Genomic DNA, 15,757 nt, shown 5'->3' on the forward strand with positions numbered 1-15,757 from the left:
TTTATATTTTCATAAATATTTAAACTCTCCCTGAAATTTTAAATATGTTTATAGAGACAGGAATGCTAACATTCTTAGCCTCTTACAATGAAAAAATAGGAATTGAACTATTTCTTGCACACTGTAAGAGAAACAATTTTCAAAAGAAACAAATAATAAATTCACAAAAAATTTACCACAAATTGTTTACTTGATAATGATTCAGGTGGATTCAAGGAAGTGAAGCGGATTTTCTAGCTTACGGTGTAAATTGAATATTGGAAAATTGAGTTTGGAGGTCATTACTATTCTTGCTCCATAGCTCAGGATAAAGTCTTTAAGCAAACAAAGTAGTAAAGAATTTGACAAGATCCATGCCTGACACTCTGGAGAAATTCAAGTACAGAATTAATTTTACACTGTATCTACTGCATCATGCCAAATGGACAGTGAAATGCACTGGCTTTTCTTATGCTGAGACATCCATAAAAAGACATTCAGCTGTATTTGGACAGGACAGAGGGAAATGTTAGGCAGTCACCGGTAAATGCAATGAATCAACTCTTCTCCACTATTATACTGCATATAAAACTTTGGCATTTAAGCATAAAACTGGAACAGATCTTCTCTAGAGTTGTTATGCTTTTTGTATTCTGCACTTGAAATGTTATCAGGTTCAGTAAGGCAAATTTTGCTAATAGGAGACGCCTTTACCTTTCTGTGAATTAAAAGGTAAAATTAAAAGGTAAATATAAGTACACAGAAATAAAAATAGCCACTCAATTCTAAAATTTTATCTTCTCAAAAATACTTATATTTTAGATAAACAATGAAATGAACAAAACCGGCCCGGTCACAGGTTGTGGGGGCTGATGTGAAAACTGCCCCTTGATGGGGAGCTCACACTTAATGGTCAGCCACCCATCAGTGCCAATTACACTTTTCTGTTACTACTAATTTTCAGAACTGTTGTGTACTTAAGAAGTAGAACATTAAATATCTAAACAAGAAATTTAATACAATATTTTCTATTTAAATAATTAAATCTGATAGAAACACTGCTAGAAATGCTAGTGTACTAAAATGCTAGTACACTAAAAAGAAAGCAAAACTCTCTTGGCCATAGCTGCAAGGAATATGCACTGTTCCTGAATATCATCTTAGGTGTCAGTGTGATGTAGCAGGTGGTATACCTGGAAAGGTGATTATAACCAAATAATTTAGATACACATGTACATGTACTTGGGTGTAAACCAGCTAATATCTTTACCCAGTGTGGCCCACCTGAAGGTCAATTTATCTGAGTCCAAAAGATATCTCCAACTAGACCATTAAAGGAGAAGACAAATACCATGATGCTGAAACTAGCCAAGCTTCTCCCCTGACTTTATGCATCAAATTTTAACACTAAAACCCACAAGAACTAAAAGATCAAGTTAGTCCTTTAGATACATATTTTTGTGCAATAGGTTATAGAGAAATCAGAATTAGCAATAAAATAAAAAGCAGAATGGATAAACCAAAAGAAATCATAGCAGAACTACAACTGTGGGGTTCTTTTTGAACTAATCCAACATTTCACCCTGGTCAGTCTGTTACTATAAGTAACAATTAGTTAGCCTGTACTGGAAGTTTCCTGCATATTTTAGTTTGCACGTACTTGTAAGGTCTTCCTGAAGAGAATTCACTTTTGTGTAGAATGGTTTTGTGATGTGGATTAGCCTCCACAAGGGATCTAAATTGACAATAATGAATTCATTTTATATAGTAGGCTAGACTTAAATGAGAAGTGAAAGGCCAGTGCCAGCAGAGTTCAGTGATCAGCCACTGTTGTTCTCTATATAATTTACTGGTTGAGTTTAATAATTACAGCATTGGCTTGATAATCCGGTAGCTGTAGCACACTGGAAAGAGAGGAAAAGAAAATGCTTCTTGTGTTAATAGAAGAATTTAATTTTTTTATTTAAATGCAGACCCACATAAACTGCAAACGGAGTATTTATAACGAACATCTAAGAACACTGACACTGGTTTAAACTAAAATTAATTTATATCACTCAAATCCGGAAAAATACAATTTCAAGCCTTGATCTTATTAGGATACTTAATGTAATCTTATTAGAATGTGAGCCTCTATATATCAAAGTGTTTTATACATTGCAAATATATTTTAAAGACCTCCAATAAACATTACTAAACAATTCACTACTGATGTCCAAACCTAGTTTCACAGGTGCAGATTACTGGATCTGTAACTAATACAGCAGGAGAGGCAATGCCTTCACACAGGCAATATTCTTGCTGATATACTGGCTGTCACATGAGTGTTAAGTTTCCAGGACTTTCTCATCTCTTAAACTGCCTGAGATTTAGCACAGAGCAGCATGCTTTCCAAAAGGACAGAGTACCTACAGCTTCAGCGGAAGCAAATGGGGATCATAGATACTTAAAATTTCAGAAAATCAGGCCTGGTGCCATATACAAGGAAAACGCTGCCAGAAATGTCACTCACAGAATCCATGCCTGCCACTCCACAGAGATTCATATATGCTTAATGATGGCTAGCAAGTACAGAGAGCAGACCTAGCTAAGGAAAAACAACAGAAAACTAGGCAGCAGGCAAGCAATGAGCACTCTGTCTGCATTCGTATCCCCACTGGCAAAGTAAAAGCAAAATGGTTAAGAAACCGGTAAGGCTGATGCCAAAAATTTAAATGTTTCTAAGGACTATAGCAGACCTTAAGAGATAGTTTTTAATCTCATTTGAAACAGTTTCAATACTTCAACATTAATGTATGCACATATATATTAATGAAGCAGACATGCTAATCCCCCCGATGTCGACGTCTGTGAAGCATCTTAGCTCTTCCTTCACCATCAGTCGTGTGTAAGTAACATACTGTGGCAACATATGAATAGTTCATAGCTCCAGCAATGAATGTATGAATGAACAGTGACCTAAACGCAAGCAGCAATTAAGGTTTCCGTTTCTTCACCCATCAGCTATTGCATATACTCACAGCAAACAAGTGTGTTTTTCTGACATGCACACTTGTCTGTTAATAAGTTGAAGAACTATTTCAGTCAAGAGCCTTTATGTTTTTCCCCTACACGCTTCGTTTCTTGCTACATGCATTGGAGTTTTACTCTGATAGAGATGTTGATGACAAGCCAAAGAAATGGAGGTGATGCTGCTAGGGATTAAGGTAAAGAATACTACAATACTTTGCAGAAGCACAAAGGCTCTGCCGTTGTTTCCCTGCGCTTGGAAAGCTTAAGCGCAAGCTTTCTGAAAAGCTCAATGAAAGCTTCCAGGTAGCACTTCTATTTGATTTTAGTATGCAGTTATACACCCCTTTCAAGACTTTAATGTGCTACAATAAAGTATCAGGAAAGAGAAAAATTACATTTTAAATGGCAACAAGCATGAAATAATTACAATATGCTGTTTTGTTTTGTTTCCTGGTTTTTTTTCGAGGGGTGTATGTTATTCTTTAGGTCGGTTGTGTTTTTCTGTTGAGGTTTTTTTGTAGTTTGGTAGGATTTTTTATACTTTATGAGGGAAGAAGAGAAGAGCAAAAAAAACCCACGCAGAGCCATGCCTGTCCTTTTTCACAGGTTCAGTTCAAAATAATTCTATCAATGATCTATTGCACGTTATCAATACACTAGGTATGTGTTCAGAGATAAATTACATTATAATTCACTCCAGTGAAACTAAATTCCAGTTGCAGAATCTTGCTCATCTGTAAGAGCAACTGCTGGTCTTTAAGGGACCAGCAAGTACAATTTTAAGTAAAAGTAGTTCACAAAAAGTATTTTTCCAATTGTAAACAGAATGACTGACACAATCTTACCTGTCAGTGAAAACTCTACAGGAATCCATTTTTCAAATCTTTTATCTCAGTTTAAAAACTGTACCAATTTTCCCTATTATCTACAATATATGGTTCAAAATTCTCAGCCCCTGTTAGTCTGGCAAAAAATGATCTCTGCAAAAATAAGCTGAAGAAAATTAAGAAACCCAAACCAAAGAAAAGAAACAGATCCTGGGAGAGATGTTGGTACATTAAATGAGCATTACACTAATGCATTTGTCTTTGTAGAAAGTAGAGGAAAACAGAAGGAAAGCTATCTGCTTGACATAAGTAGATTTTTTTTCTTTTCTATATTAAGCTTTTTAGATACAACAGTGTAATTTTATTTTATTCTTTTTTAATCAAATAATCAATGTGGGTAATTGGTCAAGGAACTAAGAGTCTACTAAAGTGCAAAGTGGATGACTGGCTCTTTTATTTTTGAAGGTTGCATCATGCCGTCTTGTGATTTTTAAAGCCAAAATTTGTAGGGAACATGTATTCAATAACTAATGTTTAACACTTTAATAAACTCTTTACATTCCATGAACAGTGTGTGCTACAGAAATGAACAACCCTCATCATTCAATATTGAGATTAGCTCTGCCGCTTCCAGCAACAGTTCTGAACCTATGGCATGTTATCAGGTTACATGTTATACATTTTTGAAAAAACACTTCATTTTACATGTTACTGGTTTTCTCCAGCACCTCACTATGTTCTTAGAATAGTAAGGTATGATATTTCAAACCTTTGCTTCCTCCCAGCCTTTAAGTAGTCAGAAATGTGCATGTGTGTGAGTATGGGGGTGTGTTAATGTAATATATACATTACTATATAGGGAGAACACTACCTTTGCAGGATGAATGATGGTAGTCCTTTTACTATAATTTTAATATAAGGGATGAGGGGAGAGGGAGAGGGAGAGGGAGAGGGAGAGGGAGAGGGAGAGGGAGAGGGAGAGGGAGAGGGAGAGGGAGAGGGAGAGGGAGAGGGAGAGGGAGAGGGAGAGGGAGAGGGAAGGGAAGGGAAGGGAAGGGAAGGGAAGGGAAGGGAAGGGAAGGGAAGGGAAGGGAAGGGAAGGGAAGGGAAGGGAAGGGAAGGGAAGGGAAGGGAAGGGAAGGGAAGGGAAGGGAAGGGAAGGGAAGGGAAGGGAAGGGAAGGGAAGGGAAGGGAAGGGAAGGGAAGGGAAGGGAAGGGAAGGGAAGGGAAGGGAAGGGATCTTATCTCTCAGAACAGAAAAGTCTTTTGCAAATGAAGAAAATAATTATCAGAAACCGCTTGTTATGAACAGTAATTTAATTTCCCCGAACTCAAACCCTACAACATTCAGCTAACACTGAAGACACTGGAAAGTAAGATGACTCATAAACTGCCAAAAAGCAATATGGGTGGAACCAGAATTTGTTCTCACTGTCAGCGGCAAAAGTAACAAAACCCTAAAATGCAAACTCCATTTTAAAATGTAGGTAACATTGACAGAGATCTGATTGAGAAGATATGTATGACTGGGCAAAGAAAAGGCTAGCTGATCAGACTGATAAGAGCAGAACAATTTGGAAACCACAGATTCAGCTGGTTCCTACTGCTACTTTACAGAAAACACAAGCGGATTATATCTTTGTAAGAAGGGGAACAAGTTTGCCGAAGCTGCGGAAAAGAAATAGTGAATTAACCTCAAGTTATAACAGGTGGACTTCTCCACTATGTGTAATGCCTTGCTAGATATACAAGAGCTGCTCTACAGCATCATTTCCTGGATGCTTGGAATTGGATTATCAGTTTTGCTGCAGATTTACAAGGCATTAAGGTAGCTTTACATTCCCTCCCTCTCTCCTTTCTCTCAGTGTCCTCCCTGAATATTAATCTCACCTTTATTCTTTAAAATTATTTACAAGAGAAATTAAAAATCATGTAACAGAGATTATAGGAAAGCCACCAAATCAAATTTTAACTTTCATAAATAATGATCTATTTTTTTAGTTCTTCATTTTAGGACTTCCTTGTATGTATTCATATATTACAATTCAACCTTGCTGGGGCTGAGAGGTTGAATGGACACTGACAGACCATTGAAGGAGAATAGGTTCTTTCATGATAAGCCAACATAGCTCTAGGCCAATTTTGGACATTATTTGGCAAGTGTTACTGTATTAAGGAAGCAATTTTTCAAGGTTCACATGCACCAAGTGCAGTGTGTATTATACAGCTATTAAAAAAGCAGCATTAACATAAGACTGAATATATCTTGTTCATGTAATTATCTACTCAATTCAACATACCCACAGAACATTTACATACAACTAAAAATGTAGAAACTCACAGAAAGCAAAATCTCTACTGTATGACGCTCTTGGATTGCTTACGCTCCCATTTCTTTCTTAAAACCACATCCAGCAATATTATTCAGAAAAGAAACTTGCATGTCACGTGCCCACCAGGCTTAGGAGTCTTACATTCGTATCTACAAAAATTATGAAAAAGCAATCAAAAATTTCATGGACAGTATACACACTTATTAATATGATCTGTTTTATTAGGTCCCAGCGAAAACATCTTATTAGTTCTACAATTAAATGATTCAGAAACCATCCACACTATCGTTGCCTTTTAACAGTTCCAATCAGTAGCAGATCTAGGTGTAATCAACAGCAGCAGGGGGCTTTAGGAAGCAAAACAAAACAAAAACAGTAGGGATCTTTACTAGTTTACAGTAATTGATAGAAGGAGATGTTATATGATACTGCAAGTTAGCCCAAGATATGGAAAAGCTACATGAAAATTCCCTATTATTTACAACTACCATTTCAATATAGCAACAGCAATACAATAAGCTTTTAAGAAATTGAGTATTTAAAGTTTACTGAATTCCTTGCTGCTCTAGAAGATCTTCTTTATCTCTTTTTTGCACCCTCCATTTTACATTTTCTGTAACAAGATCAATATTTGGGTTACCATATATTCAGAATCCATGGATGTCACCCCTTAAATTTGTGAGTGGGCTGCACGAGTGATATAAAGTCCCTCTTCTGTAGGAGTTGAGCACATGGTCTGAACAGCACTTTTAGCCCCTGCTATGCATGGTAGCGAAACTATGTTTCCCATATGTTAGTGCTGACAGGCTGACTGATATAAATTCAACTCAAAGAAACTTACATACAAGTTATTTTTACGCTTTTTAATCTTTTTTCCTCTATTAACAGTGTCCCAGATATAAGAAAGGAATACATTAAAGAGAAATTGATAAGTGGTGCAATAATTTATGCACCCTTTGAGTGCTAGGACATCTGCATAAAACGAGGCCATCGCCTTTTTGATGTCAAGGATCTTGGGATAGTTCCAAATTGTAAGTATTTAAATCCTAAGCTTTTAAATTCCCAATGCTTTTAACACAAGTGCAAAGAGATAAGCATCCAAGTATCTTTTTGGATATGCCCTTGCTACCAACTCTGAAAAAGATTGTATCTAGCCACAGCCACGCAGCACTCATAAAGGACAACCAGTGAGAATCTTATAGTGAAAGCCCATGTTGTCACATCTGTAACATTCCTGACCTTGCTAATTTAAAGCAAGTTTCCATAAAAAGAGCAATCACACTTTTGGACTGAGGCACAGGCAGAGCCACAGAGATGACACACTCCCACCACCCCATATCCTCTGCAGAACCAGAGAAATCAGCAAGCACTCTATGGGTTGGTTTCGGGGTGGCCAGGTGAAGACAAATGAAATTCAAATCTGTTACAGATGACTGACTCAATGACCACTTAATGAGTATCAGGAAGTTTTACACTTGCTTAAGCCATTGTAGCCTCTTAAAGAAGTTTGAAATTACATAAATACATCTAATTAACTACTTAGCATATGGATAACTTTATTCTTTTTAACACTGTAATAAGCCTTGCAGCAAAGCCTACTGCACACAGCTTAACCAGAAATACAAGAGCGGAACACGCTGGGGGCAAGCCATGATGGAAAAATCATCAAGGGGAATCACCACATACTTCTGCAGGAGTACAGCAATTCACTCCCAGAAGCTGCCAACAGTGGATAAAACTATCACCTCTCTCACATCTGTCCTCAAAAGGGCCATTTTCCAAATAAACCGTGTATTATAGAGTGGAAAGGCACCTGTTAAGCCAGCTAAGATGCAGTTACACAAGTGCAACAAATTCCAGGATCAAAATGCAAACTTCTTACGCCTACAGGTGAAAAGAGAAGCAGTTGTAGAGGTAAAGAGGGGGATATTTCACTAAATGCTAGAGATGAACAGGGAACTGTCAGGGACTGTTGGCATGGCATAACATGTTACCTTTGCAGCTCATGGGTGATGAGTTCAGCTGGGACAGGGCATGTTTGAGGTAAATTCTCTCATTAACTCAATTATTCATCTTGGTACCTCCCAGACTATCTGGTTGAGAGCTCCTCAGAGAAGTTTTTGAAGGATGAATTTCAGACGCTCACATTAAGTATAGTGAGCTTCACTGTAACCACTAAATTAATTTCCATCAAGATATGTTTAAAGGTAGATAAAAGAAAAGGTTCAAAGCCAGGACATAGATGCTCCATTGTAACTAGCTAACCATTTCCAAAATGAATAATCTGCCAAACATGTAAAAAAAAAAAAAAAGCATTGGATTTCTTTTTAATTAATTGCTTTCCAAGACCAAAAGTGACTACCTCTCCATAAATCCTACAGCTCAGCCAGTTATTGTAAAATAATGAAATGATAGAACTTTGCTGTCAAAAAGCACCATCATATTCATAGTCTCTGCTCCACTAGCTCACCTGAACGTTCTGGACTTCCATTCCTGAACATTTTCTGCTATAACACGGACATAGCTACACTGTGCCATAAAACACTCTCGAAACCAAGAGCACTAATGACAAGAACTTTTCACCATCTCTGTCATCTTCTGTTTATCGGCTTTCCACATTACGTGCTGGCTTTCACAGTGCACGGAGGGCTCTGGTCACTTCTAAATACTATTGGAATAGCTGGGTGTATATCAGTTCTGAATTAATAACATCTTTCCCCCAGTATTTCTCCAGATCTCCAAGTTCATTCCCATGAATGAGTTTAGGATGATGGTTTCCAGCGTTGTACTTTCAGTCTGAAAACTGCTGAAAGCACCAGTTGCTATTCACCACTAAGTCTGCAGTCAATATCACATGTGGAAAAGCAAATAGTTGAGTAATACACATGTTCACAGTTTTGGCACTAAGGGTGAGTTTCTTGGTGGTGTCAACTACCAGTTCTCCCCTGGGAAATTTCTGTGGTGCAGTGGAGCAGGAGCTGGGGTTCACGAAGGGAATCTGGGAGATGTTTTTCATCAGCTATAAGAACATTCTGTATGGGTAATTCCAGGAGTTTAAGGAAGAGGAAATTATGAGTGTGTTCTTCTGAACAAAGATATATACACATGTATGCAGCGCACACTGCACCACATCAAAATTACTCTCTGCATCCTTCTACTAGCAGACTGTAGCTCTGCAATAAGGACTAGAAATCAATCCATATAACGTACAGTAAAACATCACGATTTGCTATAGGGGTCACATACACAGCACTGAATCTTGATTAATACCACACTCCACAGTTGTTTATAACACATTCAGTTTACAAATCATAGAAACAAGTGAATACAAAATACTACTCTGATTTTTACCACACAAATTCTTTTTTATGATGTCTGTAACAAGATTAAATGAATTATGATTTAGTTTATGTGATTCTGGATAGATGAGAGGTTTTAAAATACTTTCCTCCTCTCTCTCTTTGAAAAGTTTTGAAGGTGAAACAGAAAAATGAAACTGAAATAACTTGAATGCACTTCAGCACATTTAACTAAATTTCCTGCACTAACAAATAAGGATTAGAACCTATAGAATATACAGGAAGAGACATGCCTACACGCACACATGTATGCACACTTACACACATGCACACACACGAGCAATACCTACAAAAGACTTCCTCCCATGGCTACACCATTGCTTTGCAAACAACAAGCTAATTTGGGTTCCTATCATGCATCTGATCGGTCATACAGCAATACAAAACAGAAATAAGTAAAGACGACCATCTGCTTGTTAGCTGAAACTATAAAAGTACATCTTTTTAATAAACAATAAAATTAGTTTGACAGGGCAGAGACCACCTGAATAGAAAATCAAATATTTCATGTTATTTAAGGTGTATGTCTGCTGGCTATTAAAATACTCCTCTTTAATTTATTACAGCAACACACACAATACTCATGTCATCCTCATTTTCTAAATCAATAATCAGCACAGCATGCTTCATTAACAGTGACCAATCACGAATGAGCTGGGGATCTCATTTTACAACATGAGCATTCCTAAGACATAAACCATCTGCTACTTGTAGTAACAGAAAAATCAAATTAATCCATTCTTATCATGCATTCAGATTTTAAAGCAATTAAAGATGCTCTTAGTGTAATCGCAGCCACAGAAGTAGTTCTGTAATGAGGAAAGCAAACTCTTCACTGAACTTTCTGTCATTCTCAATACATTTGAAAACTTTACAAGCTTTCTGCACTCCAGTGGGCCATTGTTCTCTGAACACAGATGTTGAAAACAACAAGCAATTTTTATTAAACATTTAATCTTTGCACATTTGAAGGAGTTTAAATACTGAACAGTGATCAAAAAAGGGCATAAAACCAAAAAATAACTGTACAATTAAAACAATGCAAAGGGTCTAACCTAAATCAGTAAATTCTGAGGAAAGGTTCTTTTTATAGCCTTAACTCATGCCAGTATGGCTATCTTTTGCAGCACATATGGTCTGTAAGATCACACAATAATTTTATACACTTGCAATATCAGAGTACAGTCGTGTAAGATGCCTTAGCTTCAGATTTTCTGGATATATAGGGAGGGAGTTGGTAAATTGTTACCCCATACTTCCGTGCCCTTTTAGCTTTTCCAAAGAGTATCAGGACAACAATAAACTCAAAATCCCCTTCCCGCCAGGAAGGACAGACAAAACAGCATGCGGCACAACCTTCCTTTGCTGACCTGTCAACATGCCTTGATTTGACATGGAAGAATACAGCAAGGATGAAGAAGCAGTGTTCCCTTAAGATCTTACCTTCTCTGCAAAATAGACCCATAAAAATGCTAGTCCAAATGAGCTCTGTTATAAGGATGTATGTTATTCAGAGAAACCAGGATACCAAACAAGTATTACGTATTGGTAAATTTAGATGACTCTTGACTCCAACTTGTATCCAACCTATAACTTCATCATAATGATTTGTACGTATCCTTGAAAGAATCTAAAGAATTCAATCCTGTTAAAGATGGACTTCAAATCTGAATAAAGAAAAACATGTGCCAAGTGTTTTAAAATAAAGTGTGCAGCCACCAAAACAAACATTGCTGAATTAAAACAATAATGTTTCTTTTTTAGGGAGGACCACCATCTATGACAGTTCTTCATGCTGCAGTTTCACACAGACTAAGCTGACATAAGCCACCACTACTGTCAGAAACAAATACCCTCCTTCTCCCCTCTTATCATCATGGTTCTTCAGAGTTAAAATTAACTCAGTGATTTTTTTTTTTTCCTACTATTGACAGTGTAAAACAGTAACTTTTCAAAGTTACTGTTCTCATAAACAGACCCTGCAAGTGGAGCCCTAGTGGGAACAGTAGGTTCTTTCACTTGATAGCTAGCCATTGTATGTCCTGTCTTTTACGCTGAAATAAAGTACATCCTCTACCACAGTTCAATATTAACATGATATGAAAAAATATAAAGAAAACATGGGGAGGAAAAAGCTCTTATCACACTTTTATGTCAAGAGGAAGACATTTCGTGCTAATCATCTCTTATTTATTACACCTTTTTGAACTGAAGCCCTATTCGTAAATGATTGTTAATCACTGACACACACTCATGCTTTGTAACTTACCCCATCTTTCTGTGCATCTCTGATGAATTCAAAATTAAATTATGCTCATTACTTTCTGAGCAAAGGATCACTGTAAATCCAACTCAGAAGTAAACTCAATGAGAAAAAAAATCATAAGAAAAAACTTTCATGGATGCAAGAATCGTGTAGGCAGTTTCAGAACAGCTCTTGACTAATCTTACTAATCATTTATATAGATGCTGACCTTAGCTGTAGCAGCAACAGCTAAATCTGAAAAAGGGGACTAGAGATGAAAAGAAGTCTTTTTCTTATGTACTTGTCTCCTTATATGATACTTATTCTTTCAACACATGGGCCATTTTTGTAGACAATTTGACAGCATGTATTAAAGGTTTATCATATGCTTTTCATATTCCTTTAGAGAATTATGATAAAGTACACTTATATTCAGTGAAGACAAGTTTTCCTTCCAGAAGAACTGCAACCTGACTGTTCTGTACCACAACAACTATCCTTTGGCAGAAGATTATTTCTTCATTTGTTATTTTAATGCCTACCCTGTACGGTTTGCCCAATCATTATCACAGGATGGTGTGGATAGCACCTTTACTGATGAACAAGAAAGCAGTGCCTTTTAGGAAATCAAATGTAATAGCATTAACATCTCCAACACGATTAGTTTAGGTTGAGCCATTTCTCCCACACAGTGCTATAAACCAACTAGGTCTGTTGTAATACATGCATTGATAGAGGCTGCTTATTTGATGAATGTCATTTTATTACTCATTCTCTACGAATTTTGCTTTCCTTCTTGCAGTCCTTTTTGTAAGAATCCCACTTCTCTTTTTTGAAACCGCCATTTGCATAAACAATAAGCTTCACTCTGATGCTACTACATGATTATCTGGTGTTCACATTTCCACTCCCGGGGTTATTCACACTGCCTAATTTAGGCTGCTTTAAGACTTTTAAGTCAAATGAGACTTTACAGACTAAAATTAGAGACTGAAGTTGCTTATACAATCAAGGAGAGAAGCAGGTGCCTTCATGGAAGAATTCAGTACTCTTCAGTCTGATACCTGAGGCAGATCTGATGAAACGGTCAAGAGCTGAGAAATGACAGTATGTCACTGTCGGCTGCATTCACTATCAAAGCATCCATACCAATATATTTTACTGGGACTGTGGATTTTGTACCTTATTCTTCAAAATCTATTTGTAAAGTCAAACATGAAAACAGAATTCTTGTGGCACTATAAATGGCACTGACATTCCAAAGAAAGGTAGCAAGTAAAGCTGAAGCCCTGCTAGGCACTGCAATAAATTGTAAGTGATGATTCAAAACTCTCTAATGGCCCTAAGAAAGCTTTAATGCAAACACATACTTTTATTATGTTCCAAAAGAAACAAACAAAAATTCTCAATGAAAGATCGACTCCAAAGAGTATAAACTATTTTAAAAACAAAATTCATGCTACTATATTTCAAAATACTTCTTTTTTTTTTTTTTAAGGAATGTTATGAACCACAGTATTTGAAAATGGGGTAATTTTGTTGCGTAAGCAGCCTTTCTTAAAGAACATTTCAATGACCCAGTTATGTCTCTGTTTTATTTTTGTAATATTTTTATATGAACTAGGATAAGACTGCAGTTAAACGCTGTTCTTCAATTTATTTTTCCATCTGCTTTTAGCTGCAGGATAGCATATTTTATCACATTTGATATACAGGGTCAAAGGAATAAAAAAATTAACCCTGTATTTTTGCATAAAAAGTATAAATAAATTCTGATGGTGCAAGCTCAGCAAGTAGAATATTTTTACTAGTTCTATCTTGTGATAATGTTTTTGTAATCACTTATATTTCAGTCACTAACAATTGAATGCAGTTTTCTATGTTATTAACACAGTTCTACAAATCACAGGGAAAAATCCAGTATCTGAGCAAAAGAGGATAAAAGGTCACATTTTCAGAAGGTAATCTTTTCACACATACAACAGGCAATAGGCCAAGTCACTTAGCTTTTCCTAGCTAATCAAACTGCACAATTTCAGCATAGTGGTTCTTTTTAGATGTAGGTGGTGATAAAACGATCCTCGGCTTGGGAACACGTCCAAGATACATACACACTCCCAAACACCTCCCCCTACTCACCCCACCTCCAGTTGATTTGAACACAGACATATTTATCAATACTTTTTAAGGTAGCAACCATGCTGATGGGGACAATTATGAAACAAGAGAGAGGTCACAGTAAATCCAACTAGGAGTATATGACCAAAGTTATGTGGGGAAAAAACAAACTAGTGTCAGCATCAAGCATCTGTTGCTGCTGGTGCGCGGACAAAGCGAGTGCCAGAACAAGGAGGCAGTTTTGTAGATCTACTGTTTGTCAAGTCGCCCACTGAAGCAAGCCTTGAAATCAGTGTGTGTACTGCGGCCATCTGTTTACTTTTCACTTGCAAAACTCTGACTCTTACCATTTCTTTGAAGCCATGGTCAATGTCAAGAAACAGGTACAGTTCTGATGATTGTGCATGTTTTTTTAACTTGGCAGGGGGACAAAAGGAAGGAAGAAGGAAGACAGAAGTATATAATTAGCTTAAAAAAAAGGGATTACAGGAAAAGGATCTTAATTTATTCAGGTATATTATACCCCAAGGGGATTAAGCTATCAAGGTCCCATGAAAGCAACCAGTGAAAACAGAAAGACTGGCCTGCCACAAAAAAAAAAAAAAAAAATGTAGTTACTTTTCTTTGGAACGGAGAGCTTCTGAATTGACCTGGACTTAAGAAACTTGTCTCTGTCTTCCCTCCAGTGACCAAAGAGAATACTTCAAATGATCTATGATAAAGTGGATTTAAAAGCTCAAATACTCTCAAATCATCAACAAACACCACACTGCTAAATTCCACTACTGATCAGTTTCACTGTGCAGAATTTACCCAGAGGAAGCCACAGTACATTTACCAACACTGTTCATGCAACATCTCATGCGCACATCTACTGAATGTGTAGAGATTTTAAGGCTTTTTTTTTTTTTTTTTTGGAACCTACATAAACTTGCTTCAACCTGTACTATACAATATTATTTACATATGCACCTTCTTAATTTTCTCCCTGTTTTACTTGTGTTATGTATCTACTTCAATTTCCTGTCCTTTTTCAGGAGCCCCCATAATTTGTGATAGAGATTTTTCTTTGAAAAACCTGCAGGCTTTCTCTTTCTCTCTTTTAACCGTTCAAAACTCAGAAGAGATGTCCCTTATTTTCACTTTTTCTTTTCCTCTGTCCCAGGTTTTAAAAGGAATATTTAAATTAGAACCCCAAAATAGCAGAGGTTAGATACTGTATGATTTATGTATGTGTGCACATGGCTTACAATGTGGGCTGCGCTGCAGTAATTCCATTAAAACATCCTTAGACAGACATACTGCATACAGGACTAATGAATCTAGGTAAGATATGGTTGTGTGACAAAGGTCATGCTGCCTCAGCAGCAGACATGAGCAAAGAACTGGAAAACTGTTCACAAACCAGGTGAAGGTATATGGTCTGATTTCTCCAGAACTACGTAACTCTGAAAAATCTCTGTTAGTTTTTACATTTAAATGCTTGCTGGGTGTGGTAGAGGCACCTGTGTGTATACACACAGTTGTGTATTTTGAAAGCACCAGTCAACAAATGGATATGCTGTTTTTTTAAACCCTTTGAAACTTACTTGAAAATGAACTGCAGATTTTGTGCGGAAGCTAATGTTTTTACAATTCGATCAGGTCTTTCACCTCTGAAACAACTGCTCCAGACAGTACTCTTTGCAGATAAAAGAGATGCTGCTCCTAAAAAGTCTTATGTACAACATTTAGAAAAAAAAAGAAAAAAGATGTAAGCTTACTGTCCTGTGGGTAGTCTAAGGGGCTATAACTTTGGAGAAATACAAGTAGTATTACATCTTCCTCTAAACAAAAAGAATGCACCTTTTAGTTGTTTAAGTTCAATATTTCCATAGAGCACAT

General features: G+C 36.8%; 1 protein-coding gene across 7 annotated transcripts in view; it reads right to left on the bottom strand.

Annotated features, from left to right (window-relative positions):
• The window catches only part of TBC1D5 (TBC1 domain family member 5), a 328,963-nt gene that overhangs the window by 211,741 nt on the left and 101,465 nt on the right, over positions 1-15,757 (bottom strand). The window lies entirely within an intron of this gene.

Source organism: Strix aluco, chromosome 1 (assembly GCF_031877795.1).
Source record: "Strix aluco isolate bStrAlu1 chromosome 1, bStrAlu1.hap1, whole genome shotgun sequence".
Classification (NCBI taxonomy): domain Eukaryota; kingdom Metazoa; phylum Chordata; class Aves; order Strigiformes; family Strigidae; genus Strix; species Strix aluco.